We start from the raw sequence: 13,994 nt of genomic DNA, 5'->3' as shown, positions 1-13,994 counted from the left end.
GTTCAGCTCCACTCAAAGGAAGCCTGTATCACTTAAAATCAGAGCTGTTTTGCAAAGTGTCCCTTTTCTTTAAGTTAACCTTGATCTTAATTAGAAACCAGGTTTCAATACCTATTCAAAGATGTGACTTCCCTATAAACAACACCATAGCGAACACTATAGTAAATGAAACAATGGACAGGTGTAATCTTACATTTTGACTAGGAGGAAAAATGCAGTCAAAACAAAGAGTTAAGAGTTTGTTTTATTTAGTTAAGACTAACAATTTCAAACAAGGGAAGACACACTCTCAATTTAAGATTATTTTCCTCCAAGCAGGAAAACAACAGTATCTTTAAAGCCAAATGACATTTGATGGATTGTTTTGCTCCAAATATTAAAATATCCAACACATTTATCAGGAATATCCCTGAAAAGACAACCTGCACACAGTAAAGACCTATTTCCTGATTGCTAAATGACTTTCTATTTAAGACAATTAAAACAAAGACAGCATGAAAGCATAAATACTTCCAAAATCCAGCAATTACTGAGCCTTTTCAAAGAAGTTTTTATCTCTTAATTTTCAAAACACCACATACAACAGAGGTTTGAGTTTCCATGTGCAAATATATTCCAATATACTAGACTTTGGTCAGTATCTTATATAATTCCAAGGTTTGTATTTGCACGCAGCCAGAGAAGTATCTCTGCAGCTGTCTGGATGCAAAATAAAAACCACCTCTTCAACAAAGAATTCCATTTTTATACCACGTTCACAAGGACCATACTACCCCTGCTACAATTCTGATTCACAGGCAATTAGCTAATTAACTAAAAAGCCAAAACAAACCAGAACAAGCCTTGATCACGTCCTGGCCATCTAGCATTGCACACCTAGAAACACATGGTGGAAAAGAAAGCGGAGGAGGGAGGGAAGCATTAGCTTTAAAATTTGCTTGGATGCCGATTTAACACCATGGCTTCTCTGGGAACACCACCCAGAAACATCTATGAACATTTTTCATAACTTAATGGCAAGTCTTGCAAATAAGTTTACTTTCCAGTTGTATGTCCTTACATGGTTCATTTTTTTAAATTGCTTTCTTATGACTCTTATGCGCCCATGAAAACGAAGACAAGCAAGCGCTACTGTTTCATCGGAGAGCTGGAAGACATCTGTGAAGGCAAGCCAAATCCCTCCTCTTTTCTCTCTTATTCAAGTATTTGATGAATAATAACATCAGCACTCAGAAAATGCTAAGTCCTTTATATCAACCAACCACTCAGAGGGCAAGATAACCTGCTGCTTTCAGGCTTAGTTTATTTGCCTAACATTTCTAAAGACTCAGAATACATTGTTTAAATCATGATACAACGCTCTACAAACATGAGGCCCTATCAGTTTGGCTGAAGTATTAACAACAAACTCTCCCTTCAAATAACAGCAGCCCTACATATTAGCATAGTTTAGGAGCTAAGTGCATAGAAAAGCCACTGTCCCAATTTGTACTTAGTGTTATTTTTAACCCACAGTTCAAAATATCTGAAGACGACCATTTTAATACATTGGAATGAAATTTGACTGTTGAACAGAGAAAAATAGATTTAAGCCACTTCCAATACAACTTTTATATTTTTGATCTTTTAAATCCCTTCCTTAGCAACAAAACATAAATACAAAGTTAATTTATTACCTACATCTTCATTGCCTAAGTTTCTTCTTTTCTCTGTCAGCTAAACGTGACAGAGCTCCAGAAGAAACATTATTAGTCAGTGGCCTAAAGGAGAAGGGGCAATACAGGGGTCCCATTTGCTGAAGGTGTAATTGTTTTTATTTATTTTCCCTCTCTCTGTGAAGAGGGGAATGTGAGAACACCATGAAACCAATTACACTTGAGACATGATAACTGATGAAGTGCCAAGAATAAGACAACGTAATCAGGAATCAAATTTTGTCATACCTGTGTACTTGTTTGTTAAGACGGAATTTATCTTATTTTCCCAAGAGAAGCTACTGAGGATAGCTGGGAAAAGTCTCCTACACCAGCAAGAGCTTTCAAGAAGTGAATATGTGAGTTTCTGTCAAAATCCAATTACATTAATTATAAACTAATTTATAATCCAAAGTTGTTGACTGGCACTGAGTAACTTTAAGGAGTTTAAGATCTCAGAGATGATCACTGCATGTGAGAATTCTGAGAGATATTGAGAAATACGCCAGAGGCTTCGCTTCTCAAATTAATCCTTCATCTCCCAGAATACACAATAGTACTGTAAGCATTATATAAATACTTAGATGTAATCTATTCTAATTCCCTTCCCATTTCAACAGAGAAAATCATATGGCGCTGTATTTTGTAAAGATATGCAAAAAAAAAATTGTATAGTTTTAAATTATTGAAAACACAGCCCTCAAAATGGGACAGTGACCTCACAGTAACTACACTAACTGTAACTTAATGACATAAAAGAGGAGTGCCACTAAATACTGTTAAATTCTAATTTAAACATTGGAATTTTAATACAAATACCTAAATTAAATAGAAATAACAGGAACAGGGAAACCTGTCTGCACTATCGAAAGAACTGCAGGAATAAATTAGCATTACAGTTAGAGCCACGAAAAGACTGTGCCTAAAAACCTGCCTTTATTATCAATGCACCACAATAGTAAAGCTTGAATGAACACTCTTTAGATAGCCATAGTCCCTCAGCAATTCCTTCTAAGAGAAAAGGGCTTGTGGTAAAAGGCTTTGTGCAAAAGACCCTCCAAAACAACACAATATTTGCATAGGAGTGACCTGAACACGATTTGATTAGCAACAAGATCCCATATGTTAGTATGAAAACATTCCTGCTGTTTGCTAAAATTATAGATTGACATACAGATTTCAGAACTAAAATGAACCAAAGTATTATTTAATTCACCATGATTTTTTGTTATGTTATTGTCAGAATGTAACTGCCCATGTCAAATGAAGTATGTATGCATTTATAATCAGGCACAGAAACAGGGCGATGATGCAAATAAACTCATTGGAATAATACATCTCTTTTTGCTGGACTATAGAAATAAATTGTAAAAGAATGCATGCCCAGCTAAGAATACGCAGTTTCGATGTCAAGACATTTTTTGTTTGGTAACTGAAACTATCACAGAGGAAATAAAAATCTACATTCAGTTTTGCTTCACTTTTTTTTTTTTTTTAAACAAGGTTTTGCTTTATTTCTTGCCTTCCCCTTTCCCCCGTGCCGTTAGCACGTTATGTGGTAGCGTTCAATATCTGAAACAACTTGAGTGTCTTAAGTTATTCTGTGAAAGCAGTCAGGCAAATACATGACAAAAATATCTTCAACTGTATCCTAAAGTTATAATAGTTGGGGGGAAAAAAAAATAGTTGATTTCAGCATTGCAACAGTGCAGCAGTATCCTTGGAAACCATAGTGCAGCATCAAAGAACACTCCACATGACAGCAAAGAATCAGCTAAACAACATGCACACAGGCCGAAGAGGTAAGAGCTGTAGTTCACTTTTTCACTTCAAATTGCCCTGCAATTATGTCATAACAGATCTACTATAATTAAGACTATAATAAATTAAATATATATAATTACATCTAGCTTTATATATATAAAAAGATAATAAATAAAAAAATATAAAAACTGTAAGAACACAGTTTTGGTATATGCTATATTAAAATCACTTGTAATGCAAAAATCCACTCACAGACATGGCACTGAGAATATTGATGTCGCCTTAATGAAAGTTAGCACAGAAGAGCAAGGCAGCTGCATTTAAACCAATGGCAAGTTATCATACTGCCGGTCAACAGTACATCATTATATCCATACCTACCATAACATCCTTTCCCTGAGAAAGTTGCTGGGTGTCAGATACATACTCTGAGTCATTTATGATTTGATTCAGTTTGCACTCAAAATAATCACAAATTTTCAGTGTGGGTTCAAATTCTTAATGATGTTCAAAAAGATTAAAGAGCCCAGTCTTCAATCACACTAGGTCAACTATGTAAGACAAGGAAAATATTTTATTTTTCAAATCATAATCTACTGAAGAAAAGCTGAGAAGTATAAAAAGACGTATATACTAAGAGCACAACAACCCACCAGCAAGGCAAATGCGAATGATGAAATAAATCACCTTGTAGAAAATAATCTTCAAGGAAAAGCAAAGGCACTGATTTAAACCATTTCTGTTTGCTTTATTGCCTACAAGTAGTTCCTATGTAATAATCTTTACACACATAAACCAAGAAAAAATGAAAGCGAACTAAATTTAATTTTTTATATAATTCACAAAAATTACAAAAATTGGTAACATAAAATACATGTTAGTATTATTGAATATTCTAACTGGTTAAGCATATCAAGATGTGATGGCTGAGCTTTAGTGCCTTCCTGTTAACCTCCCTGTTAGCCAGGAGTGATTGTGTATGACTAGAATATTTGGAAAAATTCAGCATAACACTGTAAGATGCCTCACCTGTTTCTAACATCTTCATCTCACCCTGGGAATTGCCGTTTTCCATTTCACTCCCAACTGTGTTGTCTGTTAGTCAAAATTTAAAAACTGAAAGCATTACGAAAGGAATTTTCCCAACCTGTGCTGAGGTAGACTGTCACTCCAATTTAATTGATACCTACCCGTTTTAAACGGCCTGTGCGTGGAACAAAGTGCTCTCATTAAATGCTCTCCCCATAATGTGAGCTCAAGAGCCCCCACATTTCGCAGGGGTGTGCTTTCAGAGCTGGCTAGCTGAGGGGCCTGTCACAACCTGGTTTCTTTCCCCAACACCCTCCCTTCTAACATACGTCTAGCAAGAGACTTGTCATCCTCTGAACTCTTTCTCTTAGGAGGCTTAACTCTATGGAATATGTACGGAGAAGAGGTTTTGGGGTTTCGTCTTTATCAGTTTGGTTGCATCCTAAGTCTTGTTTCAGAAATCCAGAATCCCAGTCCACCTTGTACAGAACATTAATGAACTGAAATCGAACGTCTGGTCCAAAGAGCTTTGCTAAGAGACATATAGACAAAAATTAGGAAGACATGAAAAACAGGTAATTTGCCCAGTGTTGTAGCACAGACTTTACCACTGAGCCCACTGCCTACACTTTTCTCTTGGAAAAAGTTAACTCACATGTCTTTACTGTGTATTTTAAGTACTGCTGTAAACAAAAGGAACCTCCCCCTGCCCTCCACTAATACCCCTTAAAACTACCACTAAGTGAAGAGGGTTAGGAAAGAGGAGAGAGGAGGTCTTGCCACCGTTACTTCAAATACCAAAGGCACACTAATTCTCAGTTTACAAGAGTCCAAGCAGCCTTGCGTGGGCCACAGTGAAGCAAAGCCATGCCAATTTTAACTGAAACAGAACTACTTGTAGCCAGTTTTTCTCACAGTTGTAACGGGTAATGCTCTGGTTATTGACTATGGTGTCATATAGGCAACTTCCCTTCTTCAAATCTAAATCCTTTACGGGTCTGACATGCGCGCTCAGCCACTTGGGATGAAAGCCTACTGTGAAGTTACACTGGAGTTCCAGCCGACTAACTTTAAATAAGAACCTTTCTACTCTCCTCTGTAAGAGGGAACTGATAAACATCTGGTCTTTGGAAATTACTTTGTGATGTTTGGATTTTCTACCAGCAAACTACTCTCACACACTGTGGTACATCACCACATGACACTGTACTTTTCCAAGAAAAACCTAGTAAAATGAAAATACTTCATTACCATGAACTCTTGTTTCTTAAAAGTTACATAATTACTCTGCAATCTCTTATAAGATCTTATTTATTTTAGTTTTAATTATTCACTTCAATGAAAGGATTATTTCATAAAATGAATCTTTTCACTTTAAAAAGTACAAGTCTTTTTTTTCTGCACTGTATATATTTTGTTTACCACTTGCCAAACTGTTATTTCACATATGTGAAAAGAAAGCTGGACTGAATACATATGAAATAAACCATTGGCAAAGGAAGTGCAAGGGCTTGCCATTGAGAAGATTAGATTCACAAGAAACGCCTTTTACTTTTTCCAAAATCAACACACACATTAAAAAAACCAACAAACCAACTAGTAAAAAGAAAAAGCAAAGATCTTTATAAAAAGAGAAGGAATTTTTCAGGTAACTCTGAATTTCCAGGTTACTTTAAATTAACCTCAAAAGACTTGCATGTTTCAATAGTATGTTCACTAGAACACTAAGGCTCACTACACCGAGTAAAGCAGAAAATTATTAAGCACCGGTTTTATTCAAGTCCATGTTCCCCACGTGTTTAGCAAGACTGAAAACTCTGATTACATCATCAATTCCAATTAGATTTTGTGAAAACAGCACTTAAATTCTGCAGCTTTCATTAATTTTTATTCCATCTTGCTCAGTCCATAGCCTTAAACATAATCTATTTCAGTCCATAAGGCACATTGTGTTTCCTTAATTTGAGAGATCAAGAGAAAGAATATATTAAAAAGCAAAGTTCTGGTATATACATACACTGTATGTATAATTGACTGCAGACTAAGGGTCAATTTCCAGGCAGGAACTGGTTGCACACACAGTGTTTGCATCCCTCTAGTTCTCAGCTGTGATAGAAAATTGTTTTCAGCCAAACACAGACTTGTAAAATTTTAAATGAAATTATTTCATTAAGCAGCTTCATCTCACCAAACTGCACAGATTCAGTTCCCAGAAAAGTCTTCTAGGTGCAGATTTTCTAAACGGAATCTCAAAGATGGACTGTTAGCAGATAGGGCAGACACAAGTTAGGAGAAAAAAGTATTGCAAAGATGCTACATAACTTCACTGTTCTAAAGAAAGATTTTATAAAGTTTACTATAGTTATCAGTATATGCTTTAAATTATCAGTAACATACCACTGTAAGAATCAGATTAAATTATACCATCAGCTATTTCATGCTATTCCTTGTTCATAACATTTCAACTATGCAGCTAAGTTTACATTTCTTTCAACTCTGCAACAGCCTAAACACAAAAGTAAATGAAACACACACCTATGAAATACTAGTTTCTAAAATAATTTTAAAGCCAGTAACGTTCTGAAATTTTTTCAAAGCTTTAACAGGTGAAAAAACAATGACAGTGAGATTGAACTCCCTGACAAAAACCATACAAGGGCAGAAACAAAACCTGGATAGGATTCAAGGATCCCCGATTGTTCCTTTTCTGCTTGAAATGCACATTCCTTTCTAAACCCAAAACAAAAATAAAAGATGTGAGAAGATTTATGACAAGTGAAGCTGTCCTTTTATCCCCATCACAACCACAAATTTTGGTTGAAACGTAGTTATGCATAAGGTCACACTTCCACAACATAGCGCAAAATACTGTCAGATTAGAGTGTTTAAATGTCTTATTAGCAGAAATTGTTGTATTTCAACTGTTTTTCCTCACTCTTAGTAGCTCTCAGAAGATCCTAGCAGGTATAAACATGCTCTCTTTTAATTTTAACTGCTGTGACTGATTCCCAGTTTCAGCAAATTATAATCAAGTACCCATTGCGCATAACAATCATTTAATGGCCAAAAAACCATAATAAAGAAAGCTTTAATGAAGAAAGCTGGAAACTTGCCAGAATTTTATGGCAGTGCACTCCAAAAGAAAGAGTTACAATCTGTATTTAAGATTAAGAGAACCTTTTAATCCAGATGGCCAGAATTAAACAAGGCAATGCAGGGAAATTTTGATCAAAAGCTAGTACAACATGAAAGTACCAAAATTCCCCCAGTAAACCACTGCTAATTATTTCAAACAGAGGTTGCATGTTCATTTTGTATAGTGAAGAACTTTGAGGAAAATACAATATGAATGTGTTCCTTTCTCTGTGATATCTACTCACGTTATGACAAAAGTATGGACCACTTTAGCAGCAAGAAATCTGTTTTCACGTCATTTATGTGGGGAAATATTTGGACAGTTAAATAATAAAATTTTAAAGGAGTTTGCAAAATTAATGACAAATTATTTCAGATTATTATACACATAGTTTTAAGATACAGCTGAGTAAACTACAGGTGCTGCAACAGAAACTTGAAAAGGTCCTTAGTTTCAGTATTGAGTTATTAATACGGACGACATCCAAGTTTCAGTTTGCTGTCTTCTTTAAATTCACTTGGAACTGCTGACATGTGACTTTGTAATATTGGCTTTCCCCAACTCATCTCCCAGTCAGCAACAGAGGATGTGGGATTTCCTATTTCGCATAAGCCCCACTGTGAAGGTCCTGCTCATCGTCACAGATTTGTCACCAGACGGGTGCGAACAGGTCGCTCACTGTATGGCTCCTGACAGCGTCACCCTCGATGAGCTCGGATCGTATCATCTGGTATCGAGGGTATTTATAGCCAGTAAATTGTTGCATATTTCTAAATCCCTTAAAAAGTAAAAATACGGGGGGTGGGGGGGTGGGGTGGGGTTAAATAGAGCAATATAGCAGTAAGAGATTTTGGTTTTTAATGACCCTTTTTCTGCTTCTGTGAGGTTTATACAAACACCAGGGCGAAAATTCGCATAGGAGAGGATTTCTCAGCTCCTCTATAATAAAAAAATTCTTATCTTCTGCAGGTCTTTTTACGCTCATGTAATAAAACCCCTGTAATATTCATTAATGAATAAGAAATCACAGAGCCGAGTCAAGCCTGAACTTCCACAAAACCAGCAACATTTCACTCTCCTAAAAACACCTAACGAGAACCCACTTTGTACGCCGACCTATTCTTACTCTGACATTTACGCTCATTTTTCGTTCTGTGGAGGCCAAGCCAGTGCTGAATCGGGACACAAATCGCTCTGTCACAGACAGGAGTCAGGAACACCGATTCAGACCAAAACATAAGGAATCCTTGTGAAGATCTTTGTAACACAGACAGCGGGCAAATCCCAGTGTCTAGTATTGCTTCACACCGCCTTGTTCCGTTCCTCAGCCCCGGGAGCATCAGAGCATACCCTGTCATTCCTGCACTCTTGGTGCTATCCCTGTGTTGTTCTGGAGAACTGAGAAGTGATCTGGTTTTTCACAGATTGACTTTTTGCTCTTGCTTAAGATAGTTTTAATTGGAAGAAGGCTCACCGTATCTTTGGTTTGTATTTTTCCATTTTATAGTTTTCTGACAGCAGTAACCTTTGAAAGCCGGCCAGTCTTCCTTAAATGAAAAAGAACCTGCAAAATCTGATCAGTTTGGCTCTGCACTGCTGTCCGTATTTACACTTTATACTCCTGCTATTCATGTGCAGATACAGAAAGCAACTTCAGTTATCTCTGTTAACGCAGCTCCTGCCCCCAGCCACAGAACAAGGTCTACTTGCACGCCCGGGGCAGCACAGCACTGCCGTGTTTCTGGAGTTCTCAGTTCTGCCTAACAGATTGAAGGAGTTGAGAAGAACTTGTGAGAACATCAGTGGTGTAGACAGGTTTGACAGAAGAGTGGAAACTAAGGCTGAGACGTTTGTCTGAAACCCCAGGCAACAGGTTCATACTCGCTGTGTAACGTTTTGCCATTTCTAAATGTTATAATTTTCCCTGTGAGCTCACTCAGGGTTAACAAAACATTATTGACATATATCAAAATCAGCAAAAATATTGCAGCACCTGAACATGATCTGAATTAAAATATGTACTTCTGGTGATAACAGGATCTCCTGGATTATTTGCAGATGGAGCAGTAGAAAGTAAATCTTGCCCAAAAGCAACAATGAGAGCTTTGACGGGCATGCAACTGATACCTCCTTGGGGCAACGACCAATCCAATGATGTTAATGCCACCTCAACCCTAATTTTTCAAACAAAACTCTTCTGCTATATCAATCACATCAAGGTTTCTGCTGCACAAGAGCTGCTGCTGTCACACTAATGGTGCACTGGTTTGTTATGCCAGTAAAGTATGCACTGGTGCTTGCAATGGTTTACACACAGGGCAGGGAAAGCCAATACCAACCTAACTATTATTATGGTTGACTATTCGTCACAAACAGCCCTGAAAGCAGCAAGAAAAACAAACCAAAGCAAAATCACATATGAAATTCATTAATGAAAAATACAGAAGGAAAAACTGGTTGAGGAAAAAAGATCAAAATTGCCAAAATAATTGCAAAATGCAAAAAGAAGTCAAAAGACAGCAGCTAGCCTACATAACTGAACTACTCTGGCTCTTTTTTCCAGAATCCAGGGAAATTAATGAAATAATATCATACTTTGTCCTGTATCTGCACAGCAGATGGAACAGCATTGACTCATGCTCCAAAGCTCTACTCTCTCTGCTACTACAAGAGAATTCTTAGTATAATTAAGTTAAAAATGACAAAATACCATACTGAAATAAATACTGAAGAACAAATTATTATAAAACACTCATAAAAATGTTCGTTCCCCCCCCATCAATATGTTGTTTATTTGTGGAATGCTTGCAATTGTTTTTTAAGGGAGTCATAAAAATTCCTCACTCACCAGGAGTCCATTCATGAGGGCAATGAATTTCCAGAGGACCTGATTTTTTATACAACTTTAAAGTAGTATTTTTGGATACAAATTTTAAAAAAATGTTTTTATATTAATAGTTTTATTCCTTAAAATGAGCAAAGACTTGCCTGAAATGTAAACAAAGAAAATAAAAATAATAAATAAAGAACACAAGTCTTGTAACCTAAATACAATACCCATTGTCTGGACTTCCCGATTTCCATGTAGAACATCTGACTTTCATTTAGGATTAGAACATTCTGCTAAATTTACTAATATACTGGGACTTAATTTAATTTAATTGCAAAATTTCAAGATGAACAACTTCAGCTATGAACTGATCCCCATTCCATAACTGAGAATTCACATTCTAACTCTGGAAACAAGAATTAAAATCTAATGTTGAATACTAGTTGAAATAAGTTTTGATGATCTCAGAGCAAACAGTAGTTCTCATCAGAAAAAAACCCACCACATAAAACTCAGATCAACTGGCAGCTTTTGTCACTGCTCAGCCAGGGAAAATTTGGCGAGTGATTTGATATGTTTGTAATTCCAAGAACTTTCAGTATTTTTCTGTGAAGAGATACTCAATTGCCAGGGATTAAAAACTAGACTTAAAATTTGCTGAAGGCAATGGTGAGAACAATAATGACAAACTTCTCTCTGGTATTTCACTTACTCGGTGATTCTGGTCAATGTACAAAGATGTAGAGTGATCTGAGCTGAACACATGAACAGTCAGTCAGATAAGGGGCTCCCTCCTTTCTGGCTGGGGGGGTGTGTGTGTGAAAAGGGCCATGGGAATTGTTAGTAACACCAACACGCTCCAGCCTGGAACAAAAGAACTAAACATGACCTAAGAAGCTGACAACAGCTTTAATAAAAAAGACTCCATAACTGCCCTCCACTCTTTTAATGGTATCCTGCTGAAATAGTAGCATTATTTAGGAAACACACATATAATATTAAAAAAAAAAAAAAAAAAAGAAAACACACCAAACCCCTTCAATAAATAGTATAGAAAGCATTAATGTAAAACCTTGACAGAAACTGTATGGCCCAGAAATGGATGGACCCACTCATGTGTGAACCCACTGCTAGTGGGCGCAGACATTGAATTCTGACAACGCTTACAGAACATTAAAAATAAGACAAGAGGTTGTTCTGCACCAAGTCAGAAAGTATAATTCTGTGGATAGCCTTCACTCTCCTCAGGAACCCACGGAATGACATTAGATCAAATATTACTACCAGCCTTGGGCAGGAAGATGGTAAGGAGAGAGAAAAAAAAAAAAAGTGAGAAAGCTTTCTCTAAATACCTGTTAGGTTTTTCAAAAGTAACTTTTGATGTTTAATTGTGAGATCTAGGAAGTAACAGGACTTGGCAACAGATGTATGTTAGACCGATACTCTAGGCACAAACTGTCCCACAGGTGAGGACGGTTGTGACAAGGGGCAAGGGGCTGGAAGAATATTGCCCCCAAATGACTGTTAAATTACTCCTGATACTAACCAGTCAGGAAAAACAGGTACTGGGAATTTCTTATTGCTTGAGGGGAGTAAAGCTATTGGAAGCTGCATGTTTGTACAAGAAGAATGGGAAATCAACCAGACTGCTAAACTGACTTCATAGGTAAAAAAAAGATAAACACTGGGGCAGGGCAACTGTGCGATGAATCCAGAAAAGAGCATCCATGCCATCTCGCACAGAAAGTCACTAAAGAAAACAAACCAAGTACCAATGCAGTACTTGATCCTAATGTTAAGTACTGGTCTTTGTGAAGAACAAATTTAAATATTTCAATAGAAACCAAAATAAATTTAAATACAAACCAGTTAACAGCTTCACAGTAACTACTAATGTAATTCAATTAATTTGTCAAGTAGTTGTTGAAAATGAAAGCATTTGCAAGCATAAATAGAATAAACGTCACATTAATTATTTACTTGGATTATTGTGAAAAAGATGGAAGAAAGTCTAGATTTTTTTTTAACATGACAATCTGCTGAGGAGAAGTGCAAGAAAACCATTTATGAACAGCATTTTTCTATGGCATTCTGAGAGAAAAGGCAATTATTTAGAAGCATTTCTGTGTCAACTTACTATAATAAAATAATATAACAGGAATCTAGAACTGTTTGTTCAGAGAGTTTACAATTAAATAACATGAAGTAAGTTTGTAAATCTGGAAGTTGACAAGATTAATATTTTTATTTCAAATCATGCAGACGCACACTTGAAATCAAACATAACAGATGATACAAAGTAGATATTCAAAGCTAATGCAAGCAGGTGTGAATCAAACAGAGAAATGAGGGATGACAGGAAATTAGAGAAAAACTGTTACATTACAGCTGAACACAAAGTAAACTACAGATCAGACTGCAGTAAGCAAATGAGCCAGCAGAATTTCATCACTAAAATGACAGTGATGATACATGTTGGAAAACTAAAGCAATACTGAGGAAAATTTTAAAAATACTGGGAACGGAAGGTTTAAACAAAACTATATTGGAATAGGACTGAGGCATTTTATAGTAAACTGGAAAAACACAATAGAAGGATGAGACATTTTGAATACTTAAAAGAAAACATTTGTGGCCCATGAATGAAACCGTTCCATCTCCCAACAATGAATAAATTGTCACAGCAAAAGGGAAACCAGGGAAGTATTTAAGAGAAAAAAAAATAATAGTGTTTTAGCATAGTAACAACATCTGTGACTATGTCAATATAAGCAAAAGGGAGAGAATAAGAGCTGTCTTCATCCAAACAGTTTTTAAAATACCTTTGGGTGGGATACAGTGAGAAAAATTAGCTGAAAGCTTATATGACAAGATAAATTCCAGCTGTTGGTTTTTTTGTGGACTAACAGATTTTTCCTAGTTGCCACTAACATATAATACTGGTAAGGAGATCATTTCAATTCTTCTGTGCTGTCCCCCATCACTGCTGAAGACACACAGAATGAACGGACTGCTAGCATGTTAAGTTTTTGATTCTATGAGGTCCCATATAGCATGGAACAAGAAATTAGAAGTTAATATACACCAATGCAATTTGGAACGCAGGTTTTGCAAGTCAGTGTGCAACACTTCAGACCAGAAAACACTTTCCACGCAGCTGGCTTTGCAGGCACTCCTTCACCCTCTAAATGGTAAGGCACATGCAATTCCAACACAAAGTGTTCAAGCTTGTCAGGTGGGTTGCTTTGTTTTTCAACCAGCGCTCATGCAGTTCTGAACGATCCTCCTCTACGCTTCCCTACCTACTCACAGTTACTGGGAGTATAAATACACACTCTGCACTGGTACATCTCAAATGTATTACACCGCATAGTCTATTAGACTTCTGAAAAAACCAGGCATTTGGGCAGGTTCTGACAGAAACCACACTCGACCTTTCATTACACTAAAAAAATAACCCAAATAGCATACTGTTAACAGGAGTTAATACATCATTTTCAAATATTCTGGCATATGTTAAGCATGTCACCCTAAGAAACTA

General features: G+C 36.5%; 1 protein-coding gene across 5 annotated transcripts in view; it reads right to left on the bottom strand.

Annotated features, from left to right (window-relative positions):
* Positions 1 to 13,994, bottom strand: part of ATG7 (autophagy related 7) — a 122,331-nt gene that overhangs the window by 38,269 nt on the left and 70,068 nt on the right. The window lies entirely within an intron of this gene.

The sequence above is a fragment of the Falco punctatus genome (genome assembly GCF_963210335.1).
Source record: "Falco punctatus genome assembly, chromosome: 4".
Lineage (NCBI taxonomy): Eukaryota > Metazoa > Chordata > Aves > Falconiformes > Falconidae > Falco > Falco punctatus.
Note: the sequence above shows the minus strand (reverse complement) of the source record. Positions and strands in the feature narration are given on the sequence as shown.